Source organism: Moschus berezovskii, chromosome 18, assembly GCF_049115385.1.
Source record: "Moschus berezovskii isolate FMDL1 chromosome 18, NW_MosBer_1.0, whole genome shotgun sequence".
Lineage (NCBI taxonomy): Eukaryota > Metazoa > Chordata > Mammalia > Artiodactyla > Moschidae > Moschus > Moschus berezovskii.
Window position 1 is genome coordinate 13,467,222 of NC_142477.1, and position 18,018 is coordinate 13,485,239.

The following is an 18,018-nucleotide window of genomic DNA, read 5'->3' on the forward strand; positions in this document are numbered from 1 at the left end:
GCGCTCAGGGAAGGTAGGGGTTAACTGCGGCCGACTTGGTCCACTCTAGTCCATTTGTGATCACTGGTAATTATAGGATAAGCCCCCAAGTCATTACTCACTGTAAGACTTGGCCCCACGCTGCCCAGCAATGAGATCCAGGCAGGCCTCCCCGCCAGAGTCCCCAAGGAGGGGAGAGCAGACCCTGGAACTACGGGTCCTGCCTGCCTCCCTCCCACCGCAGGGCTGTCTCACCCATGCAGTGGATGGAAGCTGTTGGCCCAAGGTCAGGAAGCCTGTCAAAGGCAACATGAAAATCGCGGTGTAGCAAGTCCAAGTCCTGGCCTTCGCAGAGGTACGGCTACACAAAGAAGACACGCAATGTTTTCAAGACTCCTAGCTGTCCTGTTTTTAATTTAAGAGAGCGCTCCAAACCAAGGGCAATGTTAGTCCCTCTACCTGGGAACAGCGGGCCATTTCTGGAGACAATTTGGGCTGTCACAGTCGGTGATGCTTCTGGCATACAGTGAACTGAAGCTGGGGGTGCTGATGGATTTCCCATAATGTACGAGAAAGGCCCCCAAGAAAGAAACTATCCACCTCCAAATAGTGCCAAGATTGAGAAACTGCTCCCAGACTGGGGCGGGGGGGTGGGGACTGCAATTTAGAGAGCATTATACCCTGTAGGATGGAGAAGCCTGGTAGGCTGCAGTCCGTGGGGTCGCTAAGGGTCGGACACGACTGAGCAACTTCACTTTCACTTTTCACTTTCCACTTTCACACATTGGAGAAGGAAATGGCAACCCACTCCAGTGTTCTTGCCTGGAGAATCCCAGGGACAGGGGAGCCTGGTGGGCTTCCGTCTATGGGGTCACACAGAGTCGGACACGACTGAAGTGACTTAGCAGCAGCAGCAGCAGCAGACCCTGTAGGGAGAAAAGACCGGTACCAGACGTAATGATCAGAACCCCTCCCCCTTCGATGATTGCAATGAAAGCATTACCATTTTCTCACAGTTCCTGAACCAAGAGGAAAGTTCCTTATCCCCTGCATATAACCACTATTCTCCATGGCTTACAAGCTGTCAGTTACAGACCTGGGAACCCCCTACCACGGGAACTTTTCTCCGCTGCTAAAGTCGGAAGACTTTTCCAGTCATTGGACAGCTTTCTAATTATCTTTCATATCCTATACAGTCCTCTCTTTATTTTGCCATGTAAAAAATAAGAGAAGTGATTTATAGAAAGATTTCAACTCTCTGCTCTATTAAAATGCTGCTCCTTTTACGATTTTACCCCAAAGAAGTTACACTAGAATAATAAAAAACCAGCTGGACACAATTCATGAACAATTGTTTTTCAAAGAATACGTTGTTAACATCATAAACTTCAGCTTCTAATCCAATATTCGATTCTATTGGACTGCATACCAAAGCATAATTATCATTTCTACTTCTATACATCATCTGCTTTGCCAAAACACTTTTTCATCTCTCACATAAATCTACATTTATTCAAGCCCTGGATGGGATCTCAGTTTGTGCATTTTTCTTCTCAAGTACCCGTAACATTTGACCTCAGTTATTCCTTGGCACTACCTATAATCTGCTAAATAGGAACCGACAAATACTTTTTTTTTTTTTTTAGGTAATTAATTTATTTTTTATTGGAGGCAAATTATTTTACAATATTATATTGGTTGGTTTTGCCATACATTGATATGAATTTGCCCCGGGTTTACATAAGTTCCCCCTCCTGAACTCCCCTCTCACCTCCCTCCTCCCTTTATCCTCCCTCTGGGTCATCCCCGCATGCCAGCCCCGAGCATCCTATAACATGCATCGACCCTGAACTAGTGATTCGTTTCACATATGACAACATACGTGTTTCAATGCCATTCTCCCAAATCATCCCACCCTCACCCTCTCCCATAGAGTCCCAAAGACTGTTCTATACATCTGTGTCTCTTTTGCTGTCTCGTATACAGGGTTATCATTTGCATCTTTCTAAATTCCATATATATGCGTTAGTATACTGTATTGGTGTTTATCTTTCTGGCTTACTTCACTCTGTATAATAGGCTCCAGTTTCATCCACCTCATTAGAACTGATTCAAATGTATTCTTTTTAATGGCTGAATAATACTCCATTGTGTATATGTACCAAAGCTTTCTTATCCATTCGTCTGAAGATGGACATCTAGGTTGCTTCCATGTCCTGGCTATTATAAACAGTGCTGCAATGAACATTGGAGTACACGTGTCTCTTTCAATTCTGGTTTCCTCGGTGTGTATGCCCAGGAGTGCGATTGCTGGATCATATGGTAGTTCTATTTCCAATTTTTTGAGGAATCTCCACACTGTTCTCCATAGTGGCTGTACTAGTTTGCATTCCCACCAACAGTGTAAGAGGGTTCCCTTCTCTCCACACCCTCTCCAGCATTTATTGCATGTAGACTTTTGGATAGCAGCCATTCTGACTGGTGTGAAATGGTATCTCATTGTGGTTTTGATTTGCATCTCTCTGATTATGAGGGATGTTGAGCATTTTTTCATGTGTTTGTTAGCCATCTTTATGTCTTCTTTGGAGAAATGTCTGTTTAGTTCTTTGGCCCATTTTTTGATTGGGTCATTTATTTTTCTGGAATTGAGCTGCAGGAGCTGCTTGTATAATTTGGAGATTAATCCTTTATCAGTTGCTTCATTTGCTATTATTTTCTCCCATTCTGAAGGCTGTCTTTTCACCTTACTTATAGTTTCCTTTGCTGTGCAGAAGCTTTTGATTTTAATTAGGTCCCATTTGTTTATTTTTGCTTTTATTTCCAATATTCTGGGAGGTGGGTCATGGAGGATCCTGCTGTGATTTATGTCGGAGAGTGTTTTGCCTACGTTCTCCGACAAATACTTTTCAAAGTTAAAGGGAACAAGGAGAATTGTAAAGGTTCAACCCATCTGACTCCATAACTGCATTCCTGTCTCTGGAGACATTTTTCTTCACTTCTGTGCTGTGAAAAAGTCCACAGGCCCTCAGATCCACACATCCTTTGCCTATCTGTCATTCTGTTAGATAAATTCATTTTAGCATTTATTAAATCCCTCCAATGTCAGTGGGCTAGGACTGCTATAACAAATTACCATAGAATGGGTGGGTTTGTTGTTTTACTTTATTTTTAAGGACTGGGTGGCTTTAGGAGTAAAGACCTATTTTCACAGTCTTGGAGGCTAGGAAGTCCAAATCCAGGATGCTAGCAGATTTGGTGTCTGGCAAGAACCCTCTTCCTGGTTCAGAGGCCAGTCTTCTGCTGCACACTCAGACTCACAGTAAGAGAGGCAGACGGGGAAAGAAGCAGGGAAGGGGACGCAATCTCCTGTGCTTTTCTAAGGGCACTAATCTCATTCCTGAGGGTCCATCCTCACGACGCAATCACTTCTCAAATGCCGCACTCCTGACATCATCACACTGGGGATCAGAAATTTAACATTTGAACTCACCACTCAGTCTATAACACCATTTACATGAAAGATGGAGCAAAATCAGGGCACAGACTCCACTTCCAGGTTCTTTGCCTCAGTATGGAGAAGGAAATGGCAACCCACTCCAGTATTCTTGCCTGGAGGACTCCATGGACAGAGGGGCCTGGCAGGCTACAGTCCACAGGGTCGCAAAGAGTCAGACACGACTAAACCAGTTTCACTTTGCCTCAGTAAGAGCAGCAATTCAGCCCACAATGATCAGACACGCTCTTGTGACTCCAATCAAAGCCTTGTTGTTTGCTCAAAATCCCTGGCATCCAACAACAGCATTCTTTACTGTCTGCACATGACACCTGCCCTCTCTGGATGAGAAATACTGAGAGCACATTAAATGGAAAGATCCTTAAGACAGGGAACTCTCATATCTATGTATCTTCACCCACAGACAGCAATAACCTTATCCTAACCATGTTCCTGATGTTGACAAGGATGAGCGACAGGGTTTATTCTACTTGACACTTCCTGTTGCAGAGAGGAGTTCAGGTGGCTAAGGAGCATCTCAACCATTTACGACAAAGGAAAGGAAAAACAGGTTCCCTAGAGGCTCAGTGGTAAAGAATCCACCTACAATGGGGAGACACATATTCAATCCCTGGGTCAAGAAGATCCTCTGGAGAAGGAAATGGCAAACCCCTCCAATATTCTTGCTTGGAGAATCCCAAGGATAGCGAAGCCTGGAGGGCTACAGTCATGGAGCTGCAAAACGCTGGAAACAACTTAGCGGCCAAACAACAATAAACGGAAAACTAGAACATGTCTTGGCCAGACCATGTGCCTGATTTAGGAAGCAGAGGAAGGTGGTGTCAAATCATGATCACAAGATAAGCCTGGACCTTTGAGCTGAGGTCACCAGGGACCAGGTGAGGATGGACTCAGGGTCTGTCCCCATGTTCACGTATCACTCACAAACACAGACACACAGACTTGGGGTTGAGGGTCTTTCTGCTTTATGAAATGAGATCTACCTTCCTCACTGATTATGCAAATCTCTCCAAGTCAACCAAGAGTGATTTAAATTAGTTTTTATAAATGGCTGCATCATATCTGAGGCATTCGTGTAATCTGATACATTATCTAAAATCTACTGATATATATTCAACATTTGGGGTAGTATTTATAGTTTGCCAAGGGGAGGAGAGCACTGAAAACAATGCTACTATAAACGCTTAATACACATACCCTTATATATGTATGCTTGCGCTTTTACTGTTTCAAACATTCTATTTTATATTGGAGTATAGCCAACTGATGTTTCCAACATCTGCTGGATAACAGAAAAAGCAAGAGAATTCCAGAAAAAAGTCTACTTTGGCTTCATTGACTACACTAAAGACTTTGACCATGTAGATCACCACAAACTGTGGAAAATTCTTAAGAGATCAGAAAAACAGATGACCTTATCTGCCTCCTGTGAAACTTGCATGGAACTCAAGAAGCAACAGTTAGAACTGGACATGGAACAATGGACTGGTTCCAAAATAGGAAAGGAGTATGTCAAGGCTGTATATTGTCACACTCCTTATTTAACTTATATGCAGAGTACATCATGTGAAATGCTGGGCTGCAGGAAGCACAAGCTGGAATCAAGATTGGCAGGAGAAATATCAGTAACGTCAGATATGCAGATGACACCACCCTTAAGGCAGAAAGCAAAGAGGAACTACAGAGCCTCTTGATGAAGGTGAAAGAGGAGAGTGAAAAAGCTGGCTTAAAACTCAACATTCAAAAAACGAAGATCATGGCATCTGGCCCCATCACTTCATGACAAATAGATGGGGAAACAATGGAAACAGTGACAGACTTTATTTTCTTTGGCTCCCAACTCACTGCAGATGGTGACTACTAAATTAAAAGATGCTTGCTCATTGGAAGAAAAGCTATAAAAAACCTAGACAGTGTATTAAAAAGTAGAGACATTAGTTGGCCAAAAAAGTTCCATATAGTCAAAGCTATGGTTTTTCCAGTAGTCATGTACGGATGTGAGAGTTGGACCATAAAAAAGGCTGAACATTGAACATTTGATGCTTCTGAACTGTGGTGTTGGAGAATACTCTTGAGAGTACCTTGGACTGCAAGGAGATCAAACCAGTGAATCCTAAAGGAAATCAATCCTGAATATGCATTAGAAGGACTGATACTGAGGCTGAAGCTGTGATACTTTGGCCACCTGATGCAAAGAACTGACTCATTTGAAAAGACCTTGACTTGGAAAGATTGAAAGCAGAAGAAGGGGATGACAGAGGATGACATGGTTGGATGGCATCGCTGACTCGATGGACATGAGTTTGAGCAAGCTCCAGGAGTTGGTGATGGACAGGGAAGCCTGGCGTGCTGAAGCCCAAAGGGTCACAAAGAGTCGGACAGGACTGAGTGACTGAACAACAAAATAGTCTATTAACAACACTGTGATAAAGTTTTAGATGCACAGCAAAGCAACTGAGTCATACATATACATGTATCTATTATCCTCCAAACTCCCCTCCCATCCAGGTTGAAATCAGACCAAGAAAGAGAAATATTGTATTTTTATTTTTATACTCTCTATTCCCAGAAGTGGTAATGCTGGGTCAAAGAGTGCCTATATTTTTAATAGGAAGTCAGACTGCTTTCCCCCAGATACAGGCAATTCACATTTCCACCAGGAATGAGTGAGAGTCTTCTTTCATTAGTGTCCTTACCACCAGCAGTGTTTTGTTTTCCTTTGAGAGCTGGAAGTGGATGGAACATTATGTCATCTACTTACTGGACAGCAGAAATTACTCATATGTAAACTATCTACTCATATTTCTGCCCATTTCGTTGTGGGCTGCTTGAATTTTTCTTATCAATATATACCTATTTGTATGTAGAGATACTAACCATAGGTACATCATATGCATTACAAATATTGTCTGTATCTGATACTCAACTTGTTAGATTGTATACACTATCTGTGGCATAGATTATTTTTTAAATGGCAACCAAATTACATTCTAGTCCTTCTGCTGCCAAAAAAACAACGAGGAAATCAGCATCAAATTCCCAGCCTGCTACTGCTAAAATTAAGACTCAAAAACCCACTGAAACATAAACTTGGAAAGGATCCAGAATAAATTAAACTGCATGTCCAAAAATGCATTATTCACCCTTAGCACAAACGTCACTTTTCCGCTTCCCTGGCTGAGAAGAACGTGATGACCCACACAGTTGACAACGTGTCTGGTCCTTCCTGACCCCTGGGGTAGATGTTACTAAATGTAGCACTCTCTGTAATTCTTGAATCTGGGCAGATTGTTTGGGACTTTTCAGCTACAAATACTACTCTGTGCTGTGCAAAGTGGATTTTTTTTTTTACCAGAATATATACATGATATGCTTAGTTGAGAAACTGTCTCTAGAATCAGGAAGCTCAATATTGTTAGGTGGTAAAGAGTGAGAAAAATATATTTATCATTTTTCCTGATTCTCGTGAGCATCTTTCAGTGTTCTTGGGGTTTTTAATCTTGTCCAATTTTTATCAGACTGACACTGATACCAACATTAAAGATGCTGTGGAGTCTTTCTAATCCCCACATGGTTCAATCAAACTAGTCTTAAAAAGGGGTAATGGAATTGCCTTTCACCTCAGTAACCTAATGTGACAGCCTAGATCCACTGTAAAGTGATAATTCCAAGTGATGTGATCTCTGAGTCTCAGTGTTCCAGCGATCATTAAAAGCCCTGATCAGTCCAGGCAAATCCCAGCTTCATATTTTACTGTCCTCAGCAAGCTTCATTCACATCATCCATTTAAGAAGAGACACTTATAAGTCAGATAAAGACAAATACTGTCTGATATCACTCACACGTGGAATCTAAAAATTACGACCAACTAGTGAATAACACAAAAAGCAGCGGACTCACAGATACAGAGAATAAACTAGTGGTTACTGATGGGGAGTGGCAGGGGGAAGGGGCAATACAAGGGTAGGGGATTTAAACATGGGTTATTAAGGGATCATATGCTATTATGTGTGTAAAGCGTTTGAAAACTGTAAAGCACTATAGAACTGTTTAAAATAAAAATAAATTTTAGAAAGGGAAGAAGAGACACAGCCATACATCAGAGAAGGAAAGTCACATAACTTTAAAATTCAGACTGGTTGAAACTGAGGGTGCTGAAGTTGACTGCTGCTGCTGCTGCTAAGTCACTTCAGTCGTGTCCAACTCTAATAACCCCCAAATTGACTTGTTCAAATGGCATTCTTGAGAGATGAGCCTCAATCTCTAGAAATAAGGTGAATTTTTAAAATGAGATATATTTTACACCATGGAGTCTATGACCATATTGCAAGCTTAAATTTGCTAACAGGGTTGATCTTACGTTAAGTATTTTACCAAAATAATTAGGAAGGACATATATACACTACTGCAGATAAAACAGATGACTGGTAAGGACCCACTGTAGAGCATGAAACTCTACTCAATACTCTGTGATGACCTATAAGGGAAAGGAAGCTAAAAAACAGGAGACATGCATATACGTATGACTGATTCACTTCACTGTACACCTGAAGCTAACATGACATCGTAACTCAGCTAAACTGCAATAAAAATTAATTTTAAAAAATCAATAAAACAAAGTAGACAAGAGGAAACTTCGGGCGCTGACAGTCTCAATGGCAATGATGGTTTCACAGGTGTATTCTTATCCCCAGATTCATTGAGATCCATGCACTAAGTATGAATAGCTTCTTACATATCAATCTTACCTCAATAAAGTTTTTCCTTAAAAAATATAAGATATTCTGGATGATTTATAAACCACTTTCTATGTTGGCATTTTACCAATGAAATGACTCACCAGGGGGAAAATGACATTCTTTAGTTCAGCTCATCAGTTTTAACAAGTGCTTGATCACTGTGCCTTACAAATTATGTGTGTCCTTTTCACAAGTCTCTCTACGGATTCTAGATGCTCAAACCCATTACTTTCCAACATACAGCTCTGTATCCTGGCTTAAAGCATAATACAACTATCTCAGGGAATCTTAATGGCCAGCGCCAACTTTATTTTCAGTTACTAGGAGAAATGAGAGTCCTCAACTTTATGTTAATCGGCCAAATGCACTTCTCCTTGATAGAAATCAAGTTCGAAACCACTGATAAAATTCTGGTGACATCCTGAGCTGTATATCTCTGATCTTTTTATGAAAGCTGTTAACAATGCAAGCAGGGTTAACTAGAATCCTTGCAGGGAATCAAACACTGTGGGCTCTCTGGCCCGCATCAACGTCCACTACATTATTATTAACAGTGTGCCACAGTCTCTTACCTAGCACATTGCAAACATTCATGGAGATTGATTCAATCAACAAGTATGCAGACAGCTGCCAAAACTGACACTGAGAATGTGAAATGTATTGGCAGAAACATTCCCCAGGCCTCTTAAATACTGACCTTTCACTAGCTCAAGGTTCCTAGGAAAAATATATAATTATAGTAATTAAATGAACACAGCGAGGGAAGAGGAAACAGCAGTGCAAACTTTCAATGCCAGAAAGTAGCATGCCGGTAACAAAGAAAACCAAAGTGACGTGAAAGTTGCTCAGTCGTGTCTGACTCTTTGCGACCCCCTGGACTGTAGCCCGCCAGGCTCCTCTGTCCACGGGATTCTCCAGGCAAGAATACTGGAGTGGGTTGCCATTTCCTTCTCCAGGGGATCTTACTGACCCAGGAATCGAACCCAGGTCTCCTGCATTGCAGGCAGGTTCTTTACCAACTGAGCTACGGGGGAGGCCCATACAGTCCATGGAATTCTCTAGACCAGAATCCTGGAGTGGGTATCCGTTCCCTTCTCCAGGGGATCTTCCCAACCCAGGGATTGAACCTAGGTCTCCTGCGTTACAAGCGGATTCTTTCACCAGCTGAGCCACAAGGGAAGCCCAAAGAAAACTGGGTGGATTATTAAAAATGCGCTTCATACCTTGCCCAGTGCCTTCTAAGACTCAACCGGGAAGAGACTGCTTTTGAGAAACAGTGGGTTAACTGAAACAGTAGAACTGCTGATTGAAAGAAAAAAGCAAAATGAATGCTGAAAATAAATCATATTGCTTCACATACAGTCATCCCTCACATTCCCAGTTTCTGCATCTGCAATTCAACCAACCACAGATCAACCTGGAGAAACCGAGGACAGACTATTGTGCTCCACCACTGAATATACAGTAAGGCCCCTACATATGGACGAATTCCATTCCAAGACCGAGTTCGTAAGTCCAGCAAAGTGAGCCTAGGTACCCAACTAACACAACTGGCTGTACAGTACTGTACTACAATAGGCTTATAATGCTTTTCACATAAATGATACATTAAAAAACAAACACAAAAAATAAAGAGGACATTTTTAATCTTACAGTACAGTACCTCGAAAATTACGCCAGACATTTGAAATAACTTACATGATTGGACACGCGATGTATTTGAAAGTTCACAACTTAACGGTTTGCATGTCGGGGACTTACTGAAAAGAACCTGAGGTCCTTGGATTTTGGTCTCCAGGAGGTCCCAGAATCAATCCCCTGCAGACACGGAGGGAATACTGTACTTCATCGTAAGAACCCCATTTCCTATAACCAGAATGGCATTTTCTATTACCACAGTGGAGAATTTTTCTGCTAACATGTTGAATGAGGGATTCCCAGGTGGCTCAGTGGTAAAGAATCTGTTTCCCAATGCAGAAGACACAGGAGACGCAGGTTCGATTCCTGGGTGGAGAAGATTCCTTGGGGAAGGAAATGGAAACCCACTCCAGGATTCTTGCCTGGAAAATTTCAGACAGTGGAGCCTGGCGGGCAAAAGTCCATGAGGTCGCAAAGAGAGGGACGTGGCTGAGCATGCACGCATACACAAACCATATGTTGAATGAAATCCCTCAAGGCAAGAATTACCTTTGGGACTTCTTATCACTTTTTCCATCACTTCTGAAACATAAAAGCACTACTACATCAAGCAGAATGTTATGAAGCATGCTCCAACAGATGCTCACACCCTTCTCAAACATTCCAGCACCCACAGTCACGTCCAAGGTGCTCTTTTCCTCTCTCTGGTCTGTCCTAGGGGAGAGTCCTTGGACTTTGCTATCAAATACAGAGGTGACTCTGAAATACTGATCTTTAGCCTCAATCATCCCCAAATATCCAGACTCACATACATGACTGCCTATTCTCTCCAGCTGAGTAAGAAATGAAAGGCTTCAGCTCAAAATGCACATGGTCCTAGGAGACTTCTTGCTCTTCCTTCCAAAACCTGCACTTATGCAGAATTTCTGTCTTACCCAATGGTCCGTCCACCAACTGATTCAAGCCCAAAGCTAAACAGGACTCTTAGTTTTTCTTCGCCTCTCCCCTAGTGCCCAAGCCATCAGAGTATCACTCACCTTGCTTCTAAAAATACGCCAAATCCACCCAGTTTCCTCCACCTCCACCAACACCCCAGTCAGTACCACCATCACGCCTCATCCAGTCGCCTGTGATGGCCTTCTAGTTGGTCTTCCTCCTTCCCCTCTTGCTATTCTATGATCCATTTCCCCAATGGCAACCATGAAAATTTAAATGACAATTTAAAAATGCAAACAAATCCTGCCCCACCACTGTTTCAGCCAAGGCTTCCCAGTGCCCATTGGAAATAACCAGGTTTCCCGTCCTGTCTTACAGAGACCTACACACTCTAACTGTTGCCCACCTCTTGATGTGAATTCACACCACTCTCCTCTTCCACACTATACACACACGAGCGCCCCAAGTTGCCCCGTCTTCACTGCCTACCACACGACCCTATCTGGATGTTCTGCACAGTACTTACTGCTATATGTGATTTTTCTATTTGTTGTTGTTCAGTCACTAAATTGTGTCAGACTCATTGAGACCCCATGAACCGCAGCACGCCAGGCTTCCCTGTCCTTCACTATCTCCTCGAGTATTCTCAAGTTCATGTCCCTTGAGTCGGTGATGCTATCCAACCATCTCATCCTCTGCTACTCTCTTCTCCAATTGCCTTCAATCTTTCTCAGCATCAGGGTCTCTTCCAATGAGCTGGCTCTTTGCATCAAGTGTGATGCAATAATTGTTTATAATCTAACTCTCTCCTAAAACGTCTGCTTCATGAGAACTGGGAGCCTTCTTGTTTGTCAGTATATTTCCAATATATAAGAGGCTCCGACCCTGTATGTACTAACAGTAAATATCTGTTTAAAGAGAGGGGACAGCTGGACATAGGTTATCTCTTCCCTGTCACTTTCCTCACAATTTTCAAGAAAAGTGGTTATTCTGTTACAACGATAATGGAAACACAATTTCTAATCGGACATTAATCGGGAGGCCTGCTAGTCCTTGATGACCAGCATGTACAGGAAGAGATGCTTCAGAGGCACCATGTGTTTATACAGATGTTCGTCCATCTCTTTGTTTGAGATTAACCACCAATCATGCGTTTTCTGCAAGGAAATTACACACTGAGATTGGGTTCCAACCCTCAACATATTTGCTGGCTCAGGGAAATAAAACCAAGACACTGTTTGCAGAAACCTATAGCAACTTTATTTTGCAATAACATTTAGGATAGGGAATGTTCTGCCCTGGAGTTCCCTTGGTGACCTTTAGAAGATAAAGGGGGTGAAAGACATCCTGAATCTGAATTCAGAAGGTATATATCATCCATTGAGGTTGGGATCCAAGTAACCTCTGAATTATGCTGGCAAATTTTTTAACTATCCATGTTTTGGTTTAGTGAAGTGAAGTTGCTCAGTCGTGTCTGACTCTTTGTGACCCCATGGACTGTAGCCTACCAGGCTCCTCCATCTGTGGGATTCTCCAGGCAAGAGTACTGGAGTGGGTTGCCATTTCCTTCTCCATGTTTTGGTTTACTCATCACTAAACTGGGGATAATGTTAGAACCTGCATTGTATGGTTGCTGAGAAGATGAAATGATATAAATAAAGCAGCTATACCAGTCACTGGGATGTATGGTGTGCTCAAGTAACTGGAGCCACTAATATGAATTATTACTAAGCTGTTATTATCAGTGGTTTATAAAATGTTCCAAAAGAAGAAATGTTGAACAACCTCTATCGAAAGTCCATTATCATAGCCACATTACAAGGGGCTCTTTAATGACTTCCACTGGTGAACACATCCAAGTCCTCAGTCCCAAACCTACAGGCAGGTGGAGGTGACCCACAATATTTATACTCCTTGCTTTCAACATGCAGAAATCTGACCTGCACTCAGATAAAAAGAAGAACCTATTCTAAATCAAGAATGTGTTCACAAACCATGCATCTGTGCTTAGAAATATTAGTTGTAGGTATACCTGACCAGCCAGAATTTGCTTAAGAAAACAAAAACGTAAACCGTGAATCACTCAGTCATGTCCAACTCTTTGCAATGACTCTGTAAATCCTCTTCCATAAAGACAAAACTTGAACCAGAAAATAAATATACATAACACTTAATGTTATAACCACAGAACAAAAGTCAGACCACCACAATTCATTTTTTCTTATTACTGCTATTATTATGACATCCCAGAAAAAAAATTTCTAAGAACTTGTCAAAACCTTTATTACATCTGGATTATGGACTAATCTGAGAAGACATCAGTCAGTTCATTCACTCAGTCCTATCCGACTCTTTGCAACCCCATGGACTGCAGCACGCCAGATTTCCCTGTCCATCACCAACTCTCAGAGCTTGCTCAAATTCGTGTCCATCAAGTCGGTGACACAGCAGCACAAAAAACAGCCGCAAAAATGTGATCAGCTCCTAGAACTATGGCAGTGGGATGATCAAGCTAGCATACAACGGCTTATCAAATTTAGCAGGGGAAATAAAAAAAGAAAAAGAAAAAAGGCATAGTCAGGAAATATGCTTGTTTCAGGGAAGATATTTGAGAATGAGCATTTATATGGGTAACATGTGGGCACTCGTTACTTCACTGATGTTCCTTCATCTTTGGGTCCTACTGTGTGCCTGGCCTGTGGATACATTCTTCTGCTGCTCATAGCTCAGAACTTGCATCTGTGTTCAGGGATGAGTGATAAAAATGGTGGCCTGATGTCTGCAACTTCCAGTGAAAAACATTTTTGTGTATATGTATGTGGGGCTTCCCTGGTGCCTCAGTGGGAAAGAATCCACCTGCACTGCAATTCAGGAGATGAAGGTTTGATTCCTGGGTCGGGAAGATCCCCCAGAAAAGGAAATGGCAACCCACTCCAGTATTCTTGCCTGGGAAATCCCATGGACAAAAGAGCCTGGCGGGCTACAGAAAATGGAGTGGCAAAGAGTCAGACACGACTTAGTGATCAAACAACAACAACAATGAATACGCACATACTTGTAGCCCCAAGTCAGTGAAAGATTATTTATCTAAAAGGCGCTTCATAACTGTGGATCACTCAGGAGCTATCAATCAATTTACCAGAAACTCATAATTAAGTCACAAAGCTGGGCTTTAGTACACTGCTTTATTTTTTAATATTTATTTCATTTATTTGGCTGTACCAGGTCTTAGCTGAGGCATACAGTATGTGTTCTCTGATTAGGGATAGAACCCAGGCCCCCTGTGTTGGGAGCATGGAGCCTTAAGGCCACTGGACCACCGGGAAAGTCCATTTAGTGCACTGCTTGGGTGGCACTTATTTCATTGATTACTCCTGCGTTAGTGACCTTCACGAGCTCAGTGCTACTGCTTTGTCTATATGTATATTTATGTTTATTTCACCTGTATCTCTATCTACAAACCTTATATCTATGAATGGTGGTGATGGTGGTGATGTTTAGCTGACTCTTTGTGACCCCATGGACTGCAGCCTGCCAGGTTCCTCTGTTCATGGGATTTTCCAGGCAAGAATACTAGATGGTGGCCATTTCCTCCTCTGGGGGATCTTCCCAACCCAGGGATTGAACCCACGTCTACTTCATGGGCAGGCAGATTCTTTACCGCTGAGCCACCAGGAAAGCCCCCATATATCTATGAATGTATCTATCTCTCTATCCATCTATCTATAGACAGACTATTCACCTGACTCAGAGGTTTATGGTCCCAGCATGGCAGGGACTCTGTGAGGCACACCAGGGCTGTTTTTTGAGCATGTACATCCCTGGTAACTACTTCAGAGGAAACACAGCTTCAGGGTTCTGAGCTTGGTTCAGCCATGCTGCACGGTGCCATTTTTACATTTAATGACATGTACTCCTTGAAGATGAAACCGATGAGATTCCAATGTGACCCTGACAGTGGCTCCACATACTCTGTGCTAGAAATGTTAGGTGCCAGCAAGGAGCTGCCTTCTGATCTTACAGTGCAGTCGTGGACTACGTGCTAACGGACTACTGTCAATGTCCCTTTCAGGTATGCTCACACTCACAGACCACCATGAGGGAGAAACACACTTAGGGAGGATTGTGCATGCTTTCCTCTCTAAGACACACTATGAATGAGGTATCCTTATATAGAAACAGCAAAAATTATTTAGGGAAACAGTAAATGGCCACAGCTGGACGATATGGGGACAGTCTACAATGGCTACAGCAAATCTATTTAATTATTGTAAAATCATGAAATAAACATCTTAAGTCAAACAGAGCATGACCAGAAGGCCAGAGGAGCACACCATTATCACACTCTTAAGGACTATTAAGTAAATCATGTTTTAAAAAATTTCAGTCAGAATCACTTCACTAAATAATGTGTACATGTTCAGTACTCATTGTGTATTAAGGATTGGGAAAATAAACACGATCAAGTCAAGGGTTTCCTGGTCTGAAAAGGAAAGGACTACATGTCTACAGGGAACAGTATAATGAGTCCAACTTTAAACTGCCATTGTGGGGACATGCCTAGGAATGTGGAGGTGCCGCATCATTTATCTGGCTATGAATAGGGGCAATAAGGCTCGGTAAAAGAGGTGACATGTGACCTGAGACTTGATGAACATGTACCCACCTGCTGGACAATATGGGAAAATTACACCAAATACACTAAACCGGTTGGGTACAGAGGTTGAATAAGCCCATTCCTTCCTCTTGCAGACAATCTCATGTACTTCCAGCTCTGTGTTCGAACTAAAATTAGGTTGTTCTGAGCTAGTTTTCAAAATCATCCAGCCAGCCAGCCAACAAATAATTATTGACAGCTTTTATGTCTCAGGTCATTCTCTATGGCTGAAGATGGAGCAGTGATCAAAATAGGCAAAAATCCCTGACTTCATGGAGCTTACACTTTGGGGACAGCAGAAATGATACAAATGGTGGGGATGGTCAGGGGAGAAGGGAAGGTCGAGGCACTTCAAGACCCTGCAAGACTCCAGTGGCTGTAGGGCAGGGAGTCAGGCAGTTGAGGTAAATGGCCAGAGACGCAGGAGTCACTCCAGAGAACGGCGGTGTCCTGAAACCAGATGGAGCAAGTGCTGCAAGGAGCTGAGAGGGATGGGTTACACTGGAGGAACGCCGCTGACTCTGACCGGCAGGGGTGATGCTGACAACATCGACTCCTGGATTCGGTAACATGGTGACGACAGGTGATCCTAAAGAAGCAGGACTTATGGAAGGACTCAGCGGTCCAAGTGGGCTCAAAAGGAAGTGGAAACACAGGAATTTAGGATAACAAATACAAACAAATGCTTTTGAGCAATTTTTCTGTAAAGAGAAGGAGAGAATGGGCTCATAGCTGGAGAGGAAATTCAGATCAACAGGCCACTTTTTTTTTTAATGGTAGATGTTTGCCTTCCTATTGGAAAGATCCGGCAGAGAGGGGAAAATAAAAACGGATAATGCAGGAAAGAAAGAGAAACACTGTTTAAGTACTGTCTTAGAGTAGGAGAGAAGGAATGGGCTACTCATGCCCAAGTTGGGGTCTTGGTCTCAAGAAGGATTGATCAGAGTGGCCCACGGGTGGGATGTGTGATTAGCCAAGTTGGGCAGATGTCTCACCTTCAAACCATCACTGTAGCAAGGAGGTGGCTTTCTGGGTAAACAGGAAGAACCGTTCTCAAAGGTATATGACTACTGATCTGCGAGCAAGGCAATCATCTCCCGCCCCCTACCAGAAAAAAAAAATTCTCAACAACGATAAACAGCTTGGACGCACCCACCTAATTCCTCAGCACTGGAAATGGGATATCTGTTCAATATTTTTAGACACTATTATATGAAAATATGATGGTATTTACTTCCCAGAATCTACTGACCATCTTTCCAACCTTGGCTTTGGTTTAACCAAGAGTGGTTACCGCCCAAGCTTGAGGCAAAAGCAAACGGAACAAAATGACTCTGCTCCCTTTGTGGCCTGGGAAGCTAACATACATGCAAGCCACACAAAAGGCTCCAGTGGAGAAAACATGAGCTGATTAGCTTTGCGACCCTGCAGCTCTGGAAGCCTCTCCAGTACTGTGATCTGCAGACCACAAGCAGGAAAACCTCAAGTGCATGAAATCCAGAAATCCAAAAATCCAAACACAGGGTCATTTTTATGCCCTTAGGAGAGTTCTGCCAGAAAAGATCTCACACACAGTTTAATCGAGGGGCAGTGTACTCCCAGGCACATGTAAACCTTCAAACCCAAGCAATTAACTCCCCACACAGATATCTGCCCCTCTAATGGGTGCCTGAGAATGAACAGTACATATGGGCCATTCCCAGGGAGAAAAGGATTCTGAATTTCATCACACATCTGTGACTCACAAATATTTATAGTAGTCACAGAGCCAGGATAATAACATAATGTGCAGAAACTCACCCAAACAAACAAGTTTCAAAGGCCAAAATCCCAGCAGGGAAGAGAACAGGGGAGAAAGCAAGGTTCCCCCATTCTGATGCCTTCAAATGTGAACAGTGGAAGCACACAGCTCTGCTCTCAGTGAACCTGGCTCATGTGGATTGAGATAGATATGACAAAACAGATCAGATCTGCATGGGGCCTTTCCAGATTGCCGCCTGGACAATGGGGCAAGAATAATAAGATGCGGAGGCCACAGCTTTAGTATTCCAGACATTATTGAGACTGACAGGCTGAATCTTGATCTCCAAAGGCAACCACACAGCATGTTTAAACAAGGGATGTACCCTGTGTCAATAATATACATAGAGATGCACTGCAAATATCATAAAATAGAACTCTATCAGCACAGCAGCCCCAACTGAAACACTGACAGCAGAACTCAGAATTTTCCCACCAAGAAAAGTGGAAATCTGAGGAAAAATGGAGACTTGAGCTGGGGTTCAACATTTCCAAAGCCAGGTTCAACTCCATCTCCGAAACAGAAACCTAGCTAATTCTCTATCTTTTGGAACTTACAAAATTATGAAACCGTCCTCATAAGCACATGATAATTCATAATTAAATTAATACTCCAGGTGAGTGCTCTGAACGCAACAAGCAAAGACATCAACCATTACACACGAGAGTCCATCAGTCCTGCCTTGATCTTTCAGACACACCACAGACTGTTTTGGTGAAAACCAAAAGTTACGCACAAAAATGAAACAAGGGGA

At 42.7% G+C, this 18,018-nt stretch overlaps 1 protein-coding gene across 1 annotated transcript in view; it reads right to left on the bottom strand.

Moving 5' to 3' along the window:
• Positions 1-18,018, bottom strand: part of SEMA5A (semaphorin 5A) — a 569,574-nt gene that overhangs the window by 418,489 nt on the left and 133,067 nt on the right. The window lies entirely within an intron of this gene.